Source organism: Camelus bactrianus, chromosome 2, assembly GCF_048773025.1.
Source record: "Camelus bactrianus isolate YW-2024 breed Bactrian camel chromosome 2, ASM4877302v1, whole genome shotgun sequence".
Classification (NCBI taxonomy): Eukaryota; Metazoa; Chordata; class Mammalia; order Artiodactyla; family Camelidae; genus Camelus; species Camelus bactrianus.
Window position 1 is genome coordinate 31,658,471 of NC_133540.1, and position 22,985 is coordinate 31,681,455.

Consider the following 22,985-nt stretch of genomic DNA (forward strand, 5'->3'; position numbering starts at 1 on the left):
AAAGCAGACTGATAGATGCCAAGGAATGGGGGAAGAGGGAATGGGGAGTGACTGCTTAATGGATACTGGGTTTTATTTTGGGGTGATGATAATTTTTTGGCAATTTTTTGCAATTTTGAGGTAATACCTTATTGTAGTTTTGACTTGCATTTCTCTAACAAATAGTGATGTTGAGCATCCTTTCATGTGCCTGTTGGCCAACTGTATGTCTTTGGAGAAATGTCTGTGTAGGTCTTCTGCTTGTGCAGTACAATTTTAAAGTGACAAAAACTAGCCACATGCATTTGAGATTAGGTTGAGAGGGTCAGTTTGCCTGCAAAAAATTAAGGATAGTGGAAGATCAATTTGAGTCATAGAATTACCTCACTTACTGAATATTAGCTTAGAGGCAGGTTAAGAATTTAGCCTATAAATGGGGGCATAAGGCACACTGAAGCTGGAGAAACCCATTCTGTAGAGGAAAATGCTGGTTAATGAAAATGTCCACTCTTTGCCCATCATACAATGCTTTTTTAATCCATATACTGGCTAAACTTTTTTCCTGGAGGCAATTTGTCAAATTTCCCTAAATGTAAAGACATTTACATCAGTAGAAACTATTTTCGTTTCATTTATTTTATCACTGTTTTTACTATTTGTTAAATGTTGGTCATTAAATCTTTAATGTTTTAAACTCCAAATAAAAGGAAATTTTAATTTTTAGCTGATTGTTTTTAATGTTTTTTTTGAAAATGTATTTGAATAGGCACTATTCAATGTTAATAAATGTTAAATATTTAAATTTTCCTCTTCATAAAGAGGTAAAATGTATTCTATATATGAATACAATGATTTGAATGGTACTGATTTTCAACAAGAATGACAAATAGCTTTAAACAGAATGGCATATGTTTTAGATTATTATATTTCTATATGTAGTATTAAGTGAAACAAAATATTTTTGCCTCCATAAATTAAAAAAGTCAGGCAGCCATTATGCGTGGCTTTTCTTTAGTAAAAGAGAGATCTTCCTAGTTCAAACATTTTGTGACATAACATCCTTGTTTTCTTTGTCCTTCTGACTGTGGCCATGATTCAAGATATGGCCATTCTATGGCCCTCAAATCCTTATCTGTATTTTAAAGTGAGGCATATACTGCCAGAGGTGGGGGAGGAGGAAGAGGGAGGGAGAACATGAAGTGGAAATTTTCAGAAATTAATTAAGATGAAGTAGACCCAAAGAATGTAAGCTGCATGCATTAAATTTTATGCCCGTTGAACTGCAGAAACAGTCTTTGGAATACGTTAAGTTGAGAAAACCAAGAACTGCTTGCCTCTATTGAAATCCTTTTAATTATGAAGGAAGAAGGTATTTTGTTACTATATGACGGATTTCTATTTGTTGACTTTTATTCAGGACTATCATCTTTAGGCACAAAGAGAAAAACCTAGACATGGCAATATAAAGAAGGATTTTCTCACTTTTTCATTGGTTGGAGTTTGGCTAAACCATAAGAATGAGTATCAAGGATGGAACCTTGTTCCCAGAGTTATTCGCCTCTTCTGTAGCAGACTGCGGATTTACCATAACTCCTGGCTGTGTTTAGAGGGTATGAGGGACTTTACTGCAACTTTCATAGAAATCAATCATTCATTCGTTCATATAGTTATTTATTTGTTAATTCATTCATGCAGCAAATATTTATTGAGAACTCTGCATCAGGCACAAGTTCAGTTCTCTGGAGATGTGTTGGTGGACAAGACAGACAAGGTCCTTGCTCTTGGGGTGCTTGTATTAGATGGGGGACACAGACAGAAAACAACCAAACACAAATGAACAGGATATTTCAGAGACGGGACAGTGCTATGAAGAAAACACAGCCACAAAGAGAGGGATTCACAGCTGCTATTAGGGAGAGTGACCTGGGAAAACAAGAGGAGGCGACATGTCAGCTGAGTCATGAATGACAAGTAGAAGGAAACTGTACATCTAACCTGGGAGCAGAGTGTTCTGGGCAGAGGGAGTAGCGAGGTGCTGTGGTCTCAGCAGGAACAAGCTCGGTTTATCTGAGGAACAGAGAGAAGGTTGGTGTGGTTGGAGAGGAACCATCGTATAGAGGAGTGTTAGGAGGAAAGGGCAGAGGAGGGGGGCCCCATCCCACGGTGTCTTGGAGGCTGTGCTCTATTTGATTTAGGACACACAATGCCTCCTTTGTGTTTTGCCAATATCACAAAAACATACGCAGTTGTAGAGTGAAAAATCTCCTCCCTTCCTGGCTTCCTTCATTCAAGGAGAAATAATCAGTTTATTTTTCTCTCATTGAATTGATTAAAAATAAAACCCAATTATTTATGGTTCATGTAGGTGAAGCCGGAAGAGAATTAGAAAAAAACTAAAGAGTATGTGTTTTAAAATGCAAGGTATCACCACGAGGAAACTATAAGACTACAAGGCGGTCCTTCTTTAGCTCCACCTGAATTTGAGGTGCGCCTTCAGCCAAGTCTACATGGGCCAAATGTAACATAAGACTTAGCCCATCTTGCTCAAGAATGTTGGAGAATCTATCATTTCATTGTATGTGATTCATTCATGTTCTAGTGATGGAATTACGATTAAACTTTGAGGCTGGTGAAACAGGGACAGGAGCCCAACAAAGTTAAGTGTGGGCATTTCCCAGGAAGGCAGGTTCTCACTAGTCATGCAGAGAGAGGCTCAGAGGAGAAGCTGAGGTCAGCCCCTCAGCCATGTGTTCAGTTAGCAGGAAAGTCCAGGACAGCTCGGGGACCACCTTTTGGGGATAATAAAAGTGCCTCCATTTTATAGAGAATCTTTTTGACCCCAAAGTTGGGAGACTTGTTTACAAGTGTGATGTTTGATCTTCATTTTCCTCAAAGTAACTGAACACTCAATTCTTTTCTTTTTTGTTGACTGTTCCTGAAAAATATAAGGAGTCTGCACGGTTTCATAAAAGGATGTATTTCCAATTTTGAAACAGTGAAAAACAGTCTTCTCCAAATACCCCTTTACTTGCTTCATTTAATTTTCCAATCGCTTGATCAACAGATATTTATTTTTAGTGACAAGCTCTGTGGCAAAATCAAGGTCATCTCCTTCATGAAGCACTGCTTTGTAACTAGTGGGGCAAAGGGCTCTCTGAATTCCAACCCAGCACACTGTTTGATGGCGGTGTTCCTTGTGAGATGTTTTGGTGGATTCCGTGTGGGAAGACAGCATGGGATGGTGGCAAATACACAGGCCTAGGTTGCCGTGTGAGCTCAGACAAGTTCTTTATACTTGCTGAGGAACCTCTGTTTTGACATTGATAAAATGGCAGTAATACCAACCTGAGGGGTTTTGTGAGCTTAAACTAGGTTCCGTGTGCATAGTGCCTGGTAAATAGAAACACTAGGAAAAGAACAGCTCATACCCTACTTTGTGTAAACTTAATTAATTGCCAACATTATTGACTAAAATCTTGAGGTCTTTGGTGGGGAAAGATAGCTCTTCTCTCTCTGATCTCTTTTTCCCTTTCTAAGGTAATACTTCTCTGTTTCTGTCTTCTTTAAAAAATAATTTCACGTTTTAAATGGTGAGCCTCAGGCACATCTAACTCCTCACTAGAGCAGGTTTTCCAATCTAGCATGAATCGGTCAAGACATGTCTTAAAAATTGATCATCTGATTGACTAGTAATCAATTTTATGGCTTCTAAATTTGGTACCTTAAATGTAGAAATGATAGTTAATTACACATAGTTTTCAGAAGAATCACGTAAACTATTAAAAAAAATCCTGTCTCACAGCTAGAAGTGATGTAGAGGATCTGGAAACATTTTTCTTTCTGTGCTTGGGGTTAATTTTCAGAGTCAGCTGTGTGAATATCTTCCTTCATTTGGAAAGATTCTAGTTGTTTGGTATGTGAACCTTGTCTGATAAGCAATCAGCTAAATCTGTGGTCCTGGAAAAAATGAGTTAGAGCGAGAAGGGCCATATGGTTTGTTAAGTTACATAGACAATGTTGTAGGTATTTTGCCATCTGTCTCACAAAGCCTTCACTTGTGCAAAGAACACTGGTGAGTGTGTCTGGCAAGGGGCAGAATATTTTTTGGGGGGGGTGAGTAATTAGGTTTATTTATTTTAATGGAGGTACTGGGGATTGAACCCAGGACCTCACGCATGCAAAGCTAACACTCTACCACTGAGCTATACCCTCCCCACCAGACATTTTCACTTAGTGAGGCTAAATCATTGTTACGGACTGAATGTTTGTATTCCATCCCTCGCCCCGCCCCAGTTCCTTTGTTGTGATCCATCCTAATGTGATGCTATTAGGAAGTGGAGTCTTTGGGAGATAATTAGGTTGTGAGGGTGGAGCCCTCGTGAATGAGATTAAGCGCCGTTATAAAAGAGACCCCAGAGAGCTCCCTCACCCCTTCTGCTTTGTGACAATACAGAGAGAAGACAGCTGCCTTTGAACCAAGAAGCAGGCCCTCCCCAGATACTGAATCTATCAGTGACTTGATCTTGGACTTGCAGCCTCCAGAACTGTGAGAAATATTTATTAAGTTACCCAATCTATGGTATTTTTGTTAGAGCAACTCTAATGGATGAAGATCATGATGTGTACCTGTAATTGTTTTAGGATATGTGGGAGCCTTATCTGAATTTTACAACAGATAGCAAAAAGACCTGTACTTAGGAATAATAGTCAACAATCCTACTTCCGTGAGTAGCACCATCGTGCATCCAGTGTCCTAAGCCAAAAGTCCTGTCATTCTTACTTCCATCTCCCGCACCTTTCATATCCAAAGTATCATGAAAATCCTGTCATTTTAATGCCTATATATTTCTTCTGTCCTCCACCACCTCTACCCTAGTCTGGAATACCATTGCCTCTTGTTCAAACTGCTCATTAGCTTCCAGTATTTTCTATCTTATCTGTCACTCTTGCTTCATAATATTCCAGTCAGATCTCCACATTGTAACCCTGTGATCTTTACAAAAGGCAGTATGAACATAATATTCAACACACTGTTTTCATGACTTAAAACTCTATGATTGAGTCCCAGGGCTCCTGGAGTAAAGTGAGAATCCCCTTAAAATAGCCTGAATGGCCATGGACCCTACCTCCTTCCCAACTTCATCTCGCTCTGTGATCCCACTCATTGTTCAGTGCACTCACAGTGGCTTTCTTTTCTTTTGTAAAATAGACTGGCTTCCTCCCTCTGCCTCTGGAGATTGTCTGCTCTTTGCCCTTCAAATGGCTTTTCTTCTCATCATCATTCAGAATTGAGCTCACATGATCGGTCTGTGAGGCGAAAGTCCTGTCATAGCAGAGGGCACCTCTTCCCTTCCTGGCACCTGCCCCATTTCAGTTTGACACTTACTTGTGTGGCTGGTGTGTTTTGTGTTTGTCACTTCTCCCCTATGTTCTAAGCACCTAGACAGCAAGAACTTGCTCACCATTTATCCCCAGTGCTCACCTCAGTGCCTGATACGTATAAATCACTCAATAAATATGTATTTTGAGACTCTAAGCTCCATGAGGGCGGAGGCAATGCTCATATTGTTCACGTGTGTATGTCTGATGCAATAACCATTTCTTGGATCTGTCAACAAATTTTCAAAACACTTTCCATTTATTATCTTATTTGAGCTTCCTAACCACTCCTTGAGATGAGGATATATGGCAGACAACCTAAGTTTGCACTTCTCCTAATTTGTTGGAACTTGATCTTGAACACAATACTTCTCTAAACCCATTTTTTATTTATTACCTTGCTCTCCATCAAAGACATTAAGTTGTTTTCCTGATTTTCAATTCATTCTGAAATTTTACTATTATTCCTGAGTCCAGGGCTTTTGGTTATGCATTGTAAAATGTAGATAAGGACCCCACATCTCAAAAATAGTTGTAGGTAAACATCATTCATTCTTACTAAGAGTGTTCCCACCAGATAACACTCAGCAGAGTGTTCCCTTACATGGATGAGAGCTTTGTAACACACCTGACAGAACATCTGCAATATTGTCTGTATAACTCCCCAAACCACATGGCCTCTCTAACTCATTTTTCTCAAGACCATAGTTTTAGCTGGTTGCTCACCAGGCAAGGTTAACATATAGAACTGCTGTAATCTTTCAAAGTGAAGGAAGATCTTCCCACATCTGACTGTGAAAATTAACTCCAAGACCAGAGGGAAAAGTGTTTCCAGATTCTTCTGCATCCTTTTAGATGTGAGGGAAGAAATGTTAAGCCTCGGTGGTCTTCAGTTACCAAATGAGGATATGAATGTCCGTCCCATAGGGTTACTGTGAGGATTACGATAACTAAAATCAAATGGAGTATATGAGGATACTTTACAAATAGTAGTTTATAAATATAAACCATTATTTCATAGGTATGTATGGAAATGAGCTGAAGTTTAGTTATTAGGCAGATCTTTATCCAGCTGAGGATTATTTCAAACTATTTCCAAATTTTTTTCTTTTCTCTCTCTCCCTTCTTTTCTCCATTCTTCTTGTCGTCCCTCCTTCGTGGCCAAGTCAATACTTTATAAACTACCTACTAAAATCTCTCTCCTCTTATCTCTAATCTCTTATCCCTACTTCCTGTTTCTAAAATACTCTCTTTTAAACTTTTTATGCTCTTTCCTGCTGTAAACCTTCTTTAAGACCAGTGCCCTGACCTTGTCATCATCATCTTCTTTTTTTGGTGCATCTATCCCTAATTTCTGGAATAAAGTAGGTGTTAATAATGTTTTAGTTTATTTCAAACAGCAAAATCTGATAGCTGAGAGCACAGATTTGGACCCACCATCCCAGGAAGTGCTTAAGACCATCCACTGGCATGTGGAAAGAAACTATTAGGACTTTATTCCTAATTAGTTTTCTGCTCATACCTTTCAAATTTGTAATTTATGTTTATATTTTGTACGTATTTGTGTTTGCATAGTAATGCATGTATATACACCCAAAAAATATACATGTATTGGGAATGACCAAGCCCCCTTGTCAGCAAAGGTAGGATCGAATATTCTTGCCTAGAAGGAGAGAAGATACTAAATAGTTGCTGAACAGTAATCCAATTTACAACACTTATAAAAAGCATGCAATAAAAGATGTGTGTCCATTGGCCTTGTCCTAGAAGATGAGGTCCAAATGTCATGTGGTGGCCCTCCCAGACCCAAGTCTGCCTTTCTAGTCTCATCTTCCATTGCTACCTTTCACACACACTGTGATCTTGGGTGTCTAGACCAGTTGGGTGCTATCCTCCAAATATGCAATGAAAGTTTCCACCTCTGCCTTTCATGGACAATAACTCTAACTATGAAGTAAGTTGCTGCTGGTGGGAATGAGGGATTTCAGGTCACCACATCCAAGGGTTACAGTGAAAAGTAGTCTGGGTTGGGTCAGAGTGAGGATCCTGGAGGTCAGTTTGACCTGAGAGCAGCAAGAAGGCATATTTCAGAAAGGGCAACTCTCAGTTTCAATAGGGTTTGAGTTATCGGTCAAGGAAGTACAAAGTATTCATGCAAGGGATTCAGACCCAGCTCTTGAGCTGGGTACAGTTCTTGGCATCTGGGGAGGCACTCAGAAAATGTTAAAAGAGATTTCTGTGTTCCTCTATGACCACCTCAGACAATCTCCACTATCACTCTGGTCTGAGCCACTACCATCTCCAGTCCAGAGTTTTGAGACAGTTGCCCCTACTTGTTTTCCTTTCCTTCAGAGAGAGAGCCCTCACAGTGCTCTCCAAGGTCCTACATGATATGGCCCCTCGTTTTCTCTCTCCCCACGTCTCCTACAGCTGGACTTCCTCTCCACTCCAGCCCCACTGGCCTTCACACTGTTCCCTGGATGTGTAATTCCTCCATCTCACCAGTCACACTCTGGCACAGACAGTTCCCTCAAAACAAATGATATTAACAAGAATCACATGACTTACTCCCAGGCCTCCTTCAGGGCTTCTCTGAAACATGGCCTTCCTGTGGAGGCCTCCTGTATACCCTGTCTAAAACCGCACGTCTCCAACACAACTCCAGTCCTCTGCCATTACTGTTCTCCAGAGCGCTCTGCACTATGTAAGATGTTTAATTTTTACTTGTTTATTGTCTGATTCCATCCATGGATTGTAAGCTCTGGGAGGGTGATTATTTTTGCTGGTTTTTTTTTTTTGCTTTAACACTAAGAATAGTTCCTGCCCATCATAGGTCCTCAATCAATATTTGATCAATCAATTAAAGAAAATTTCACGATCTTTTATAGTGATTTCTTTCTCCTTTATCTCCCCAAAGCACTTCTCTGTACCCATTTCATAGTATATGTCATATTCTAGCAGTATAGAATTAATCTGTATGTTGGTTCTCTCTCCCACTAGGATGGATATCCAGTGCTAAATTCTGCATGCTTAATATGTTTTTAAAAATGAATTGTAGTTATGCTTTTAGAGACATTATCATTTTAGTTTCTTCTGCTGAACCACTATTGTCTGTCTCATGTTTAAAATTGATCTCTTCTTAAACACTAGTAGCTGTATTCTAGCTGTTTATGTGGATGGCCCATCCAAATACAGGGTTACTACATTTCCTCAATTTTCCATATTTTTAAAAGTTACTCTTTCTTTGGGCTTGGATGACTGTTTTGTTGAGAGGCACAAAATGCTTGATATTACTCAGAACAATCTCAACTTTCAATAAAGATTCAAGTTAAATGAAGAAAGTTTGGGACAGAGGATGGGAATGGGAAAGAGAAAAAAAATAAAAGATAGATACAGATTAGGTACCACATGCCATTCACTTAACAATTCTTGTTAAACTACTCCTAGGATAGGCACTGGATGGGAGTATTTCCACATTCCCTCTTATAGATAGCTGCTGTTTACATTGTTCAGGTTGTGTGCTGCACAAGGGTGCCATAGCAAACAGGATTGATTCCATAGGTATACATGCTTATTATATTGAGATTTTTAAACTATTTTATTTATCCTAAGTGTTGGATCCAGAGAGGAATTGCCTGCATATTAATTACAGCACATTTCTGGCTTGTGACAGTAAGGAATTTTCCTCTATTGAAACCAGCATAATGTGACAAATTTCTAATGGAAGGTTGCATAGGGGCTTAATACAGCAGAAAAAATTTGTATTATTCTGCTTTACATTACAAAACAGGAATAGATTTAATACTTTAAAAAAACCAACATTTTGATCAAATAACTGGGCCTCTAAACAAGAAAATTCTTATTAAATATCTTGGTGAATATCTTTTTAAAAATCCCCTATTGGTTTTAGTACACTGGCTTAATTGGGTATCATATGCTACAGTTTATACCATCTGCCATTTGTTTCCTAGACCAGAATTGTATTGCTAAGTTACCAGTTAATTTACAAGTACTTATATTATGACATAAATTACTAAGTAATGATTCAAACCCTGTTAATAATCTACAAAGTATATTTTACATAGATACAAATTAGATTACCATGTAACAATTTATTAATTATATTATAGTATTGAGTATTTTTTTTACTATGGAAATGTTCATGCAAAAATTAACTACTTAAAATTTAGAGACATGTTATATAATATTTTTAAATGTTATAAATTTTTGAAAAAAGGTGTATTTTCCCTCGGATGTTGAAAAGAAAATTTAAATAAATTATTGGTATCAGAAGAGATGTAATTGGGAAGTTGTTAGAAAAAAAGATCAAGAGAAACTTTGGCTAGTTAAATAAATAGAAGAGAGAAATAGAAGACCAAAAAAGAAAAGAATTTTGAAACTAGAATATTCAGCAGAATGCAGCATAGATATGTCATTAATGGAGATGTATGTAAATTTCCCTTCCACCTCAATGTCAACTCTAAATGAACAATTTCAAGAACAATTTGAAGGGGAAAAACACAAAAGAATCTTTTAAACTGAACATTCTATTTGGCATCCAGGTTTATGGCCATCTAATTTGAATATGAAACACAAGGATATGCCACTCCTGTTGAAAATGATCCAATTCTTGTAAGACAGTATTATATTACAAAATAAACTGTAGGTAAGAACATATGATTATACACGAATTCTCCCAAATGTTGAAAATGATTAGATTATAGTTATTTTACGTCAAAAGATTCTTTTGTCCATATTATAAATACTTTGGGGATAGAATAAACTCCACTAATGAATGATGAAGTAGTCAAGGACTGTCAGCTTTTATTATGTATTCTTACTAAGAATGGAAAAAAGTGTAATGCACATCAATAGTAATATAAGTGCTCAAAACTGAAATACTGTATAGAAAAGTTTCATAACTATCGATGCTACAGAGGTTATTCAGAAAAGAGAAAAATATTGTCATAGTGTGATGGCCTCTTAATATGAGTGATTCAGTTTTTGGCAAAGCTATGTGTTAGCATTGAGAGGATTATTCAAGAAATTTTATGAGTGAGATAATGGCAGTTTGCTATATTTTGCAGACACTGTAGCAGAATTGTATGTTATGGAAGACATTTGCACAAAATAGAAACATTGGCAACATAATATACTTCCCGAAGGATGGAATAAAAAACCAAAATTATGAAATTATAACAGAATAGTTTGGATAAAAAGAAATGTAAAACATAACTGAATTATTTTAGATAAAATCCCTAATGTATGCCAAGTTAAGAGCAATTATTGTTAGGTTTGTAGATTATAGAAATGCATATATTTCCATATGTGAACTCTTGGATTGGAATTTTCCATGTAAATTAAATAACTAAAGAAGAACTGTGTACATTTCTTCGGGACTAAATCACTTACGAAAACAATAATAAAGGAAAAAATAGATTGAGGGGCCAGGGATTTAAGTGTATATATAGAAAACATAACAGGTTGCACAAAAGTCTTTATTTTTTGACCTGTCCGTTCTTTACACTTGATCATTAACAATGCAGTTAAAAATATTTTTGACATCACTAAATTTTCCAACTTCCAAGAACTAACCAATGACTTTTTGACTTCAAACATTGAACTGTATTTAAAACCACATTTACGAAGGATAAAAAACTTAAAAACCTTTGTCAAAAACATGATGAAGTCAACTGATAACATTCTGTCACTGAAAACTAAATTAAAGTGTGTTGTGCACTTTTAGAAATTGCTGATGATATAATGAAAGATACCTAAATACATAGATGTATTAACAATACAGACCTATAAAGAATAATAACATGCAATATAAATACAGTAAATCTAGATCATAATAATACATAATAATAATATATAATAATGTCATTATATAACCATTACTGCTGGTACATAATAATGACATATGCTTCTCATTTTAAAAAGTTTTCAGTACCAAAAGACTATCACAAACAATATTATACTGTATATTACAGGGAAATATATATAAGATCTTGTGGTAGCTCACAGCAAAAAAAAAAATGTGACAATAAATATATGTATGTTCATGTATAACTGAAAAATTGTGCTCTACACTGGAATTTGACACAACATTGTAAAATGATAATCAAAAAACGTTTAAAAAAATAGACTGTCACAGCCTTCTCAGAGTTCTAGATCAGGGGTTTGCAAAAGGGCTAGGCAGTAAATATTTTAGGCTTTGTGGGCCATTTGGTCTCTACTCAACTTTGTGTTGTAGTGTAAAAGCAGCCATATACAATACGTAAGCAAATGAGCAGGACTGTGTTCCAATAAAACTTTATTGGTGAATGCCAAAATTTTAATTTTATGAAGTTTTCATGTATCATGCAATACTATTAATGTTTTTTCTCCTAATCATTTAAAAATGCAAAAGCTATTCTTATCTTATGGCAGTACAAAAACAGATGGTAGGTCAGACTTAGCCTTTGAGCCGTTGTTAGCTGACCTCTGTTCTAGATGACATATATACTTTGAAAAACTGTAGAAATGAATTACTACAAGTACGTAAAAATTTACAACTGAAGTTGACTGATGAACATACTAACGAATGGCACTGATAGCGCATCATGCAGCCTTAATTTACTGCATACAGCTCCAGATACTTACCTGGCTCTCAGTTTACATTCAACTCTCAGTATCAGTGCCAGTGGAGACTTTATTCTCACATTAAATATTTAATAAACATGATTTAAGATCTACACTATTACAAAAAATACAGGCTAACCCAGAGGCCATTTCTATAGAATGAGACAGTTACAAATAATTATTGGAATTGCTGTAATAAATTTATTCACCATGGAAGAATGATGTGTAATTATTTTAAACAAATTACTATATTGTAATTAGTTGGCATTCTTTATTACTCTGATTACAATTTTTAATTTTGTCCTTTATGTTCAAGAGTTGGATTTGTGAATTTCATAAAGAGTGACTTTACACCTATTGTGGTTGTTGTAACAGAAATAAACACTATGCTGACTTAAAAAAAATTTCTACGGGAAGAAGAGATATCTTTTTCTAATTTGTATTGAGGCCCTGTGTAGACCAGTGGAAGCCAGTCCTTGGTAGGAGTGGAGAGCCATATCCTAAGGGAGAAAGATTACAAAGATGAGTAAGACACAGCTCCTGGTCTTAGGGTGCTTCTGTGAAGCTGGACGTTTTGCAGTCCTAACATCTCTTTTAAACCGTTCCTGTTACTGTTTTCTTCCATAGTTGTGTTTCAGTGCAGTCCAGAGTTTCACTTTGTTTATTCAAATTTTTTAATTGAATTATATTCAGTTTACAATGTTCTGTTAATTTCTGGTGTACAGAATATTCAGTTATATATATATTCCTTTTCATATTCTTATATTCTTTCTCATTGTAGGCTGCTACAATGTATTGAGTATAATTCCCTATACAACAAGTAGGACCTTGTTGTTTATCTGGCTTTGTGAAGATTTCTTTGTAGTTCCAATTGTACAAATCTTCTGCCAAAGTTCAGTAGGTATCCTGTGAGAATTGTTGGACGTGTAAATGTCTTTTTGATGTATTCATGGGAGAAGGTGAGCTCCGTGTCCTTCTATTCCACCATCTTCAAGCCCCTCCTCCAGGGCTTTACTTTAAAACAAAACAGCAACTAAAATCTATTCTACCTAACAGCAATAAAGCAAAAAATGATGAAAAAAATAGAAGCCGCTCGTAATGTCAGTATGTTAATAAGCTGTGATGTGTAAAATCTTACATTGTGTGAGGTTTTGATTCTTTAGTCTACCTTCTATCTTTAACAGCACATGGTAGAGTCTAGAAGCTTCACAGGCCTGCAGGGATTAGCCTCATGTCTTAAGGACAAAGATTAGTCAGGTTGACAACTTGTTATTTTTGATGGGACCTGTCATCTCTATGATAAGCAAAAATGTAAACTGAAGATGTGTTCAGGTACAAAAAGAAACTCGTCAAAGCCAAAGCTCATTGACTTTTAGACAGAAATACAAAATCCCCTAGAATTGTGTAGTCAAACAAAACTTTTTTTTAGAAACAAACTTTGAAACACGTGGAGGCTGTTTGAAGATAAAAGAAGAGTTGTTTATGAGCCAGTGATGAAAGTGTGTAAAGGGCCACAGATATTTTGCAACAGACATCTGGAGGCTCATTAGAATTTGAAAGCACCTTGAGGAAAAGAAATTCTTTAAAGTGAGAAAGGTTGAGTGAGGTGAACCACACCTGGAAGCTAAGATCTGAGAGAAATTCTTGCCCTGGTGGTGGTATGTAGACTGATAGGAGTCAGTCCTCAACGTTCATCGAGTTATTGGTTCTTATTATAAACCTTTTGAAAGCATGACTATACACAAGGCAGGGACCCAATGCAACCATGGCTTTTAAATCTTTTACATGTTCCTGGCATTTCCTTGTGTATTTGAAAGCTCTTTTTTTCTTTTCTGTTCCAGAATTTGAACAATAAATAGGTCAGTGATAGAACAGCCAGTCTGACAATTTTTTTTAACATTTTTTTATTGATTTATAACCATTTTACAATGTTGTGTCAAATTCCAGTGTAGAGCACAATTTTTCAGTTATACATGAACATATATATATATTTGTCACATTTTTTTTCCGTTGTGAACTACCATAAGATCTTGTATATATTTCCCTGTGCTATACAGTATAATCTTGTTTATCTGTTCTACAATTTTGAAATCCCAGTCTATCCCTTCCCACTCCCCACCCCCTTGGCAACCACAAGTTTGTATTCTATGTCTATGAGTCTATTTCTGTTTTGTATTTATGCTTTGTTTGTTTGTTTGTTTGTTTTTAGATTCCACATATAAGTGATCTCATATGGTATTTTTCTTTCTCTTTCTGGATTACTTCACTTAGAATGACATTCTCCAGGAATATCCATGTTGCTGCAAATGGCATTACGTTGTCAGTTTTTATGGCTGAATAGTATTCCATTGTGTAAATATACCACTTCTTCTTTATCCAGTCATCTGTTGATGGGCATTTAGGCTGTTTCCATGTCTTGGCGGCCGCTATTGTAAATAGTGCTGCTATGAACATTGGGGTGCAGGTGTCATTTTGAAGTAGGGTTCCTTCTGGATATATGCCCAGGAGCAGGATTCCTGGGTCATATGGTAAGTCTATTCCTAGGCTTTTGAGGAATCTCCATACTGCTTTCCACAGTGGCTGTACCAAACTGCATTCCCACCAGCAGTGTAGGAGGGTTCCCTTTTCTTCACAGCCTCTCCAGCATTTGTCACTTGTGGATTTTTGAATGATGGCCATTCTGACTGGTGTGAGGTGATACCTCATTGTAGTTTTGATTTGCATTTCTCTGATAATTAGTGATATAGAGCATTTTTTCATGTGCCTATTGATCATTTGTATGTCTTCCTTGGAGAATTGCTTGTTTAGGTCTTCTGCCCATTTTTGGGTTGGGTTGTTTGTTTTTTTCTTGTTAAGTCGTATGAGCTGCTTATATATTCTGGAGATCAAGCCTTTGTCAGTTTCATTTGCAAAAATTTTCTCCCATTCCGTAGGTTGTCTTTTTGTTTTATTTATGGTTTCCTTTGCTGTGCAGAAGCTTGTAAGTTTCATTAGGTCCCATTTGTTCTTGCTTTTATTTCTATTGCTTGGGTAGACTGTCCTAGGAGAACATTTTTGAGATGTATGTCACATAATGTTTTGCCTATATTTTCTTCTAGGTGGTTTATTGTATCTTGCCTTATGTTTAAGTCTTTGATCCATTTTGAGTTTATTTTTGTGTATGGTGTAAGGGAGTGTTCTAGCTTCATTGCTTTACATGCTGCTGTCCAGTTTTCCCAACACCATTTGCTGAAGAGACTGTCTTTATTCCATTGTATATTCTTGCCTCCTTTGTCAAAGATGAGTTGACCAAAAGTTTGTGGGTTCATTTCTGGACTCTGTATTCTGTTCCATTGGTCTATACATCTGTTTTAGTACCAATACCATGCTGTCTTGATTACTGTATCTCTATAGTATTGTCTGAAGTCTGGGAGAGTTATTCCTCCAGCCTCTTTCTTTGTCTTCAGTAATGCTTTGGCAATTCTAGGTCTTTGATGGTTCCATATAAATTTTACTATGTTTTGTTCTAGTTCTGTGAAATATGTCCTAGGTAATTTGATAAGGATTGCATTAAATCTGTAGATTGCCTTGGGCAGTGTGACCATTTTAACAATATTGATTCTTCCAATCTAAGAGAATGGAATATCTTTCCATTTTTTAAAGTCTTCTTTAATTTCCTTCATCAGTGGTTTACAGTTTTCTGTGTATAATTCTTTCACCTCCTTGGTTAGATTAATCCCTAGGTATTTTGTTACTTTGGGTGCTATTTTAAAGGGGATTGTTTCTTTACTTTCTTTTTCTGTTGATTCATTGTGACAGTTGTTTGTTCATGTGTAGGTATCTTTTTCTCCACCCTGGGTAAATTCAGTTTCACATAATATGATGAACTTGTAGACCCTTACAGGAAAAAAGGCGAACCATACAGAGCATATTAGATGCTGTTTGGCTTTCTTCTCATAGAAATGGCATAGGCTATCCTTAAAATATGATCTATAAAGCTCCATGTAATTGCAAAAGGAGATGCTGAAATAAAACTAAGGGCTTGAAATCAATAAAATAAAAAATTAATAAAACAACATTTAAGATCAAAGTTCTTCAAAAAAGAAGTTCAGTAAACTACTCACATGATTTATTTAAAAGACTTGTTCTAATTGATAAGAAAAGAGTAAATATTAGTTAAAATCAGAATGCAAAAGATCATTGACAGCATGTTTTAAATAATTTCTATATTATTATTCCCAGTTTATATTAATACTTTTGATGATCAAATTAAATGATTACTTATAAAAATGGTAAAACTCAAATAAGCACAAGAAAGAGTGTAAATTGACTATTAAGAGAGGAAGAAATAGAAAAGGTTACTATATGATTTGAAAATTGATATTTGTTCCCCAATGTTATGAAACTGTGAAATTCCAAATTTCCAAAATTTCCAAAAATGTGTTCTTAGGAAGATACACTTTTCTAAAATATGTTACCTGATTTATTTAATAGGGCAGATATAGTTTTGAGTTTGAATATAAGAACGCTATCAGATTATAAAAGAAAAAATAAACAGGCAAGTATTAAAGGTAAACTATAGGAAACTTGGCAAACAAAATATAGTTGTATGGCAAATGAATATTATACTGTAGTCAAATAGAGGTATTGCAACAAGGTGAGGAGTCTATGTCACAAAGATACCACTTACTGGATAAACAAGACAAAAAACAAAAGGCAACAATGTAAGTTCAATTGATTTCAGGAAGGTATTCAGTAAAAGAGATTTGCCACCTTGTCTTGATTAAGTTACATAATAGGTAACTAAATTATTAAAATTTTAAATTTTATTTATTTAAAATGTATTTAAGATAATTAAAATGGTTTTTTAATAGTATGCATTTAGAATGAATAAATATTACATCTACTCTAGACACACTGAAGTTGTTTCCTTGGACCAGGAGTTAGATGAGTATATGCGCTTGTCACTGATGCAATTTACCATAACGCTTGAAATGCTGGCAATAACTCTTTGAGAGAAAAACAAAATCAGACATAAAATAAAGAGGAAACTATTTTAGGAGTAATTTTCTTGTGAAGATACATATATATAAATTAGAAAAGTCAAAGAAGTTATGGAAATAACTGATTAGAAGTCAACAAATGAATTTACCAAATTTTCAGAATATAAGAAAGCTCCTAAAGTATTGCACACCAATTACTATTTAGCTATTACTTATTTTTATATATGAAAATACATACACTCCATGACAAGGGAAAGATTTACTAGAGCCTTATCCCACCTGGGGGAAAGGCATTTCTCCTTCTCCCCGCAGACCCCCTTTCTCTGCTTCTTATGTTGATATAAATAAATAATTGAATAAATACATAAATGGGGATAAAGAAACAAATATCTCATGTGGAAGAATTCCAGATCATTTATGTAGATACTTTACCTTCAAAGAGGGAATCTAAATCCTCCCTCCTTAAGTGTGGGCTGTGCCCAAAGACTTCCTCCCTAAAAGTACAGTATTCAAAGGGAGAAAAAATGATAACTTTACTGTGGAGAAACCTGACAAACACTGCCTCATCCAGGTAATCAAGGTCAGTATCACCACTGATGTCATGTTGATAGTATATACACTTTTTTTTTTTTAAAAAAACCTTTATTTACATTGAAGTATAGTCGATTTACAGTGTTAATTTCAGGTGTGTAGCAAAGTGATATATGTATATTATACATATTCTTTTCCATAACCTTTTTCCATCATAGGCTGTTATAAGATATTGAATATAGTTCCCTGTGCTATACAGTAGGTACTTGCTGTTTATCTGTCTTTTATATAGTTGTGTATATCTGTTAATCCTAAACTCCCAATTTATCCTCCCTTCCACCCTTTTCCCTTTGGTACCCACTAATTCGTTTTCTGTATCTGTGAGATAGTATGTACTCTTGATATGATGTAGTGAAAATGGCACTTTACTTCTGTGGTCTTGTTCTCCCAAACCCCAAATACCAGTGTAATATGAGAAAAAAAAATCAGACAAATCCCAATGAAGGGATATATTAGTCAGCTTGGGCTGCCATAACAAAATAACATAGACTGGGTGGCTGAAACATGGAAATTTATTTTCTTACAGTTCTGGAGGTTGGAAGCCTGAGATCAGGGTGCCAGTGTGGTCAGGTTTTGGGAGGGCTCTCTTCCCGGTTTGCAGATGGCACATTATTGCTTTGTCCTCACACAGTGGAGAGAGAGCTCTGGTGTCTCTTCCTCTTTACATAAGATTATTAGCCCAATTGGATTAGGACTCTACCCTTAGGACCTCATTTAGCTTTTGTCACCCCCTTGCAGATCCTATCTCCAAATACAGTCACAATTGAGGGTTAGAGCTTCAACACATGAATTTTGGGAAGATACAAGTCAGTCCATAGCAAGGAAGTATTTTTCAAAATACCTGACCAATATTTCTTAAAAGTATTAAGGTTTCCAAAAACAAGGTAAGCCTGAAAAATTGTTACAGTCAAAGAGGAGCCTAAGGAAACCTGATGGCTAAATGTAACCTGGTACCCTGGGTGGGATCTTGGAACAGTTAAAAGGGACTTGGCATAAAACTTAGCTCTAAACAAAGTATGGACTTTGGTTGATAATAATGAATTGTTTTGGGTTTATTAATTGTAACAAATGTAGCCTACTGATGTACTGTATTAGTAACAGGGGAATACACAGTGGGAATTCTATACCATCTTTGTAATTTTCTGTACATCTAAAACTGCTCTAAGCATAAAGCTTATTATAAAAACAACTTTATGGATTGGATTAAAAAGGGAAAACATAATTACATTGACATTTCAGAAGAATTCACAAACTACTTTAAGAGAATGAAAGATGGCAGGTCAGAGACACTAGAACAATAGAGAATGGAATCACTAATCACTATATGTAGCAGGACAACTGGTAATTGGGATAAAGAAGAGCTGAATTATTGACAAATGCACCACAGATTACATAAGAAACACCAGATTTACCAACAAGTAAGGCACGGACAAGCAGAAAGGACACCAGATACTTACCCTAACTCCTTTTAGTTGTTCTTTTTTTTATTTTTAAACCTGATCTTTGCATTCTATTTCTCCTTGGCCTAATTTCCTGGTTCTGTTTCTTTAAAAAAAATTTTTTTTAATTGAAGTACAGTCAGCTACGTGTCAGTTTCTGGTGTATAGCACAATGTCCTAGTCATGCATATACATACATATATTTGTTTTCATATTCTTTTTCATTAAAGGTTATTACAAGATGTTGAGTATAGTTCCTTGTGCTATACAGAAGAAACTTTTTAAAATCCATTTTTATATAAAGTGGCTAACATTTGCAAATCTTAAACTCCCAAATTTATCCCTTCCCACCCTCTTTCCCCTGTAGCCATGGGATTGTTTCCTATGTCTAAGAGTCTGTTTCTGTTTTGTAGATGAGTTTATAGTGTCCTTTTTTTGTTTTTTTTTAGATTCCACATAATAAGTGATGTCATATGGTATTTTTCTTTCTCTTTCTGGCTTACTTCACTTAGAATGATGATCTCTACTTCCATCTATGTTGCTGCAAATGGCATTATGTTATTTTTTATTGCTGAGTAGTGTTCCATTGTATAAATATACCACAACTTCTTTATCTAGTCATCTGTTGATGGACACTTAGGTTGCTTCCATGTCTTGATTATTGTAAATAGTGCTGCTGTGAGCATTGATGTGCATGTATCTTTTTGAACTAGAGTTCCCTCTGGCTACATACACGGAAGTGGGATTGCTGGATCATATGGTAAGTCTATTTTTAGTTTTTTGAGGAATCTCCATACTGTTTTCCATAATGGCTGCACCAAAGTACATTCCCACCAGCAGTGTAGGAGGGTTCCCTTTTCTCCACGCCCTCTCCAACATTTATTGTTAGTGGACTTTCGAATGATGGTCATTCTGACTGATGTGAGGTGATACCTCATTGTAGTTTTAATTTGCATTTCTCTGATAATTAGTGATATTGAGCATTTTTTCATGTGCCTATTGCCTATTTGTATATCGTCATTGGTGAATTGCTTGTTTAGGACTTCTGCCCATTTTTGGATTGGGTTTTTTTTTTTTTTTATTATTGCATTGTGTGAGCTGTTTATTTATTCTGGAAAGTAAGCCTTTGTCAGCTACATCATTTGCAAAAATTTTCTCCCATTCCGTAGGTTGTCTTTTTGTTTTATTTATGGTTTCCTTTGCTGTGCAAAAGCTGGTAAGTTTAATTAGGTCCCATTTGTTTATGTTTGCTCTTATTTCTATTGCCTAGGTAGACTGCCCTATGAGAGCATTGCTAAGATTTATGTCAGAGAATGTTTTGCCTATGTTTTTCTATTTCTTTTTTGACATCATTTTATTGTATGTATTCCTGTGTAAGCTTTTCCTACTACCTTTTGGAACAAGATAGGAAATTTATAATTGGAAAATAAATTCCTAGCTATTGAAGAAACAAGGCTATCATCATAGATAAGATGGAAGGTCTTGATATGGTTCTTCCTTTTTTCTGACTTATTACAAGCTTTTTTTTTTCCTGGAAATCCACACATCCCCCCACATAGAATTAAGAACTAGTGACAGTGCAGTTCATTTCAAACTCGCCCAGACTGCTCTCAGTTGGGTCCACGTCTGAATCCTCCATAGCTCTCTGACTTCAGTTGATCCAGCCTGTCCAGTGTGCACCCTGACTGGCCACTTCAGTTGTCTTCTCAGACTCTCTCATCTTGGGCTGTGTGTGTGGCTGGCTGCCTGCTCTCTTTTGCTGTTGCCCCAGGAGCCTGAATGAGAACTGCCCCATGAGCAACCCTGTTGGCTGTGGTGACCTCTCCCAGCCTCTGCTTTCATCTCTGAGGCTGGACCTCAGACAAGGGGATTTAAATACATAAAGCTAAAACATTTCTAATAAAAATAAGAGGACAAAATTTCAAAGAAAACAACAGAATAACAAAATAATAGATAAATTTTGTAACAAAAAATATATGCTATGTATAAGAAAAATATACAGAATGAAAGTTGTAAAGGTGCTACATGAATTTACATAAATGTGTCACACCAGTACTAAAGGCCAATTCAATACAGAGTTGAGTAGAGTATGTGTACTCACAAGAAAGGTAGAAAATCAGCACGTATGTGAGAAGATGTTTTGCTCGAAATTGAGAGTATGGAACGGTGTTTAGGTATCATTGTATACCTATTTAAAGATCTTATGTCAATAATTATAGCAAAAAACCAATGGCGGTTGATAGCTTTTGGGGAAGGCACAGTTATAAAGAGCTGGCAGCATTGTAAATTGCTCTAGTCCTTTTGGATAGTAGTCTGGCATAATTAAAAAAAAAAGCTTTAACACTGTTCCTTCATTTTGATATGGTGGTTCTACTTACGGGACTCGACCTATGGCAGTGATGTTCAGACCAGGCGCTAGGGAGAAAAATGGGTGGGGAAGGTTAGGGTTTAGGGATTTTCCTTTGCTACTGCTCATGAATTGTATGTGTATATGTGTGTGTGTGTGTGTGTGTGTGTGTGTTTTAAATTAAAATTTGGGTAAACAAAGGGTTTAGATAAAGCTAAAGTTTAGTTGACAGTAGTGTTCTATGGAGGTATCCCTAAAGAGAAAAATGTAGATTACATGACAATATTAAAAATAGCTCAGTTTAAAGTAGGACGCAAAGCCAAAAGCCAAAAGCCAAAAAAAGAAAAAAAGATTAACAGCAATAGTATGATAAAGGAGCACCACATAATTATTTTATGACACAAAAAAGGCAAGTATGGGGTCTATGTAGGTACAAAGGAATATTAAACAAAGTGAAGAAAAAGCAGAATACAAAGCAATGCATGCATGATACAATGACATAAAAATGTACTTGTGAATGCACAATGATGAAAATTGAAAGAAAACTAGAGAAATATAAATAGAGCTTAATGTTCTTTAGTTCTCTTCTATAAAAATAATTAAGTGCAAATTTAAAAAAATTCTTTACATGTCTAGGAGAGTATGGGTTATTTGGACCAAAATTTCCTAGATCCAATTAAAATGATGTAATTTATTTCAGTACAAGGGCAATATACCTGTTCTTGTAAATTTCTATAAAATTAATTGAAGGCCTCTGATCACATTGGTTGAATTACCTTGGCATTGTAAACCAGATTCTCCAGGAATTCGTGAGCATATGTTTGTGTACTTAGATGCATAAACAACAAAATGATGGATCTTTTCCACGTGGGATTGTTTCAGCATTTCAAAGTCAACAAGCAAAGAAATACACAGATGTAAAAGCAGCTGGACCACAGTCCTGTTTTTCTTTCCCATTCCCGTAAGGACATTTAAATTCTCAGTTTTTGTCTGGATTGGGTGGTTGGGTTCCAGCATGGTCTTAATGAACCATGATGTTAAGGTCTTCAGAAGGGTACACATGGTGACAAATTAATCTGACATTTGAAAATGATGAAATGCAGTGGAAAAAAAAACCCACTCAAGATAAAATTGTGAAAGTTGTGATAAGATAACAGAGTAATGGGTGGTAAGAGGGTAAGGTTAAGTCGGAGCCTTTTTTTAAACTAAAAGAGTCTGCAAGCTGCAGAGGACAAGATGCTTTGGCAAGTGCCCAGGTTAGGAGACAAATAGAAGTTTCTTCATGGAAAGAAACTGAGGTGTAGTCTGAGGACTTCATTTCCAGATTCAGGAGAGCACCCTGACGGAAAAGGGAAGAGTCGGGTGAAAGCTGCTGGAGAAGGAAGAGAAAAGTGTTGTTCACTCATTAATTTCTTTCTAGCTCTATGATCCACGACAAATTACCTGACTGCTCTGTGCCTTGGTTTCTTCATTTGTAAATGGACAAAATAATTGTACCTACCTCACCGAGTTGCTATGAAGATTAAATGAGGTTGCACATGCCAGGCACAAGGGGTGTTCTCAATAAATGTTAGCTATTGTTATTATTGGCAGAAATGGGGATTGCAGGACTTTGCTTAAGACTGCAAAATTCCACTATCAAAT

The 22,985-nt window shown here is 36.0% G+C and overlaps 1 protein-coding gene and 1 non-coding gene across 2 annotated transcripts in view; one reads left to right on the plus strand and one right to left on the minus strand.

Moving 5' to 3' along the window:
- TTC29 (tetratricopeptide repeat domain 29) overlaps nucleotides 1-22,985 on the plus strand; it is a 723,881-nt gene that overhangs the window by 156,053 nt on the left and 544,843 nt on the right. The window lies entirely within an intron of this gene.
- TRNAA-UGC (transfer RNA alanine (anticodon UGC)) lies at nucleotides 4,120-4,192 on the minus strand. The gene has a single exon. It is a non-coding gene; the product is annotated as a tRNA-Ala (tRNA).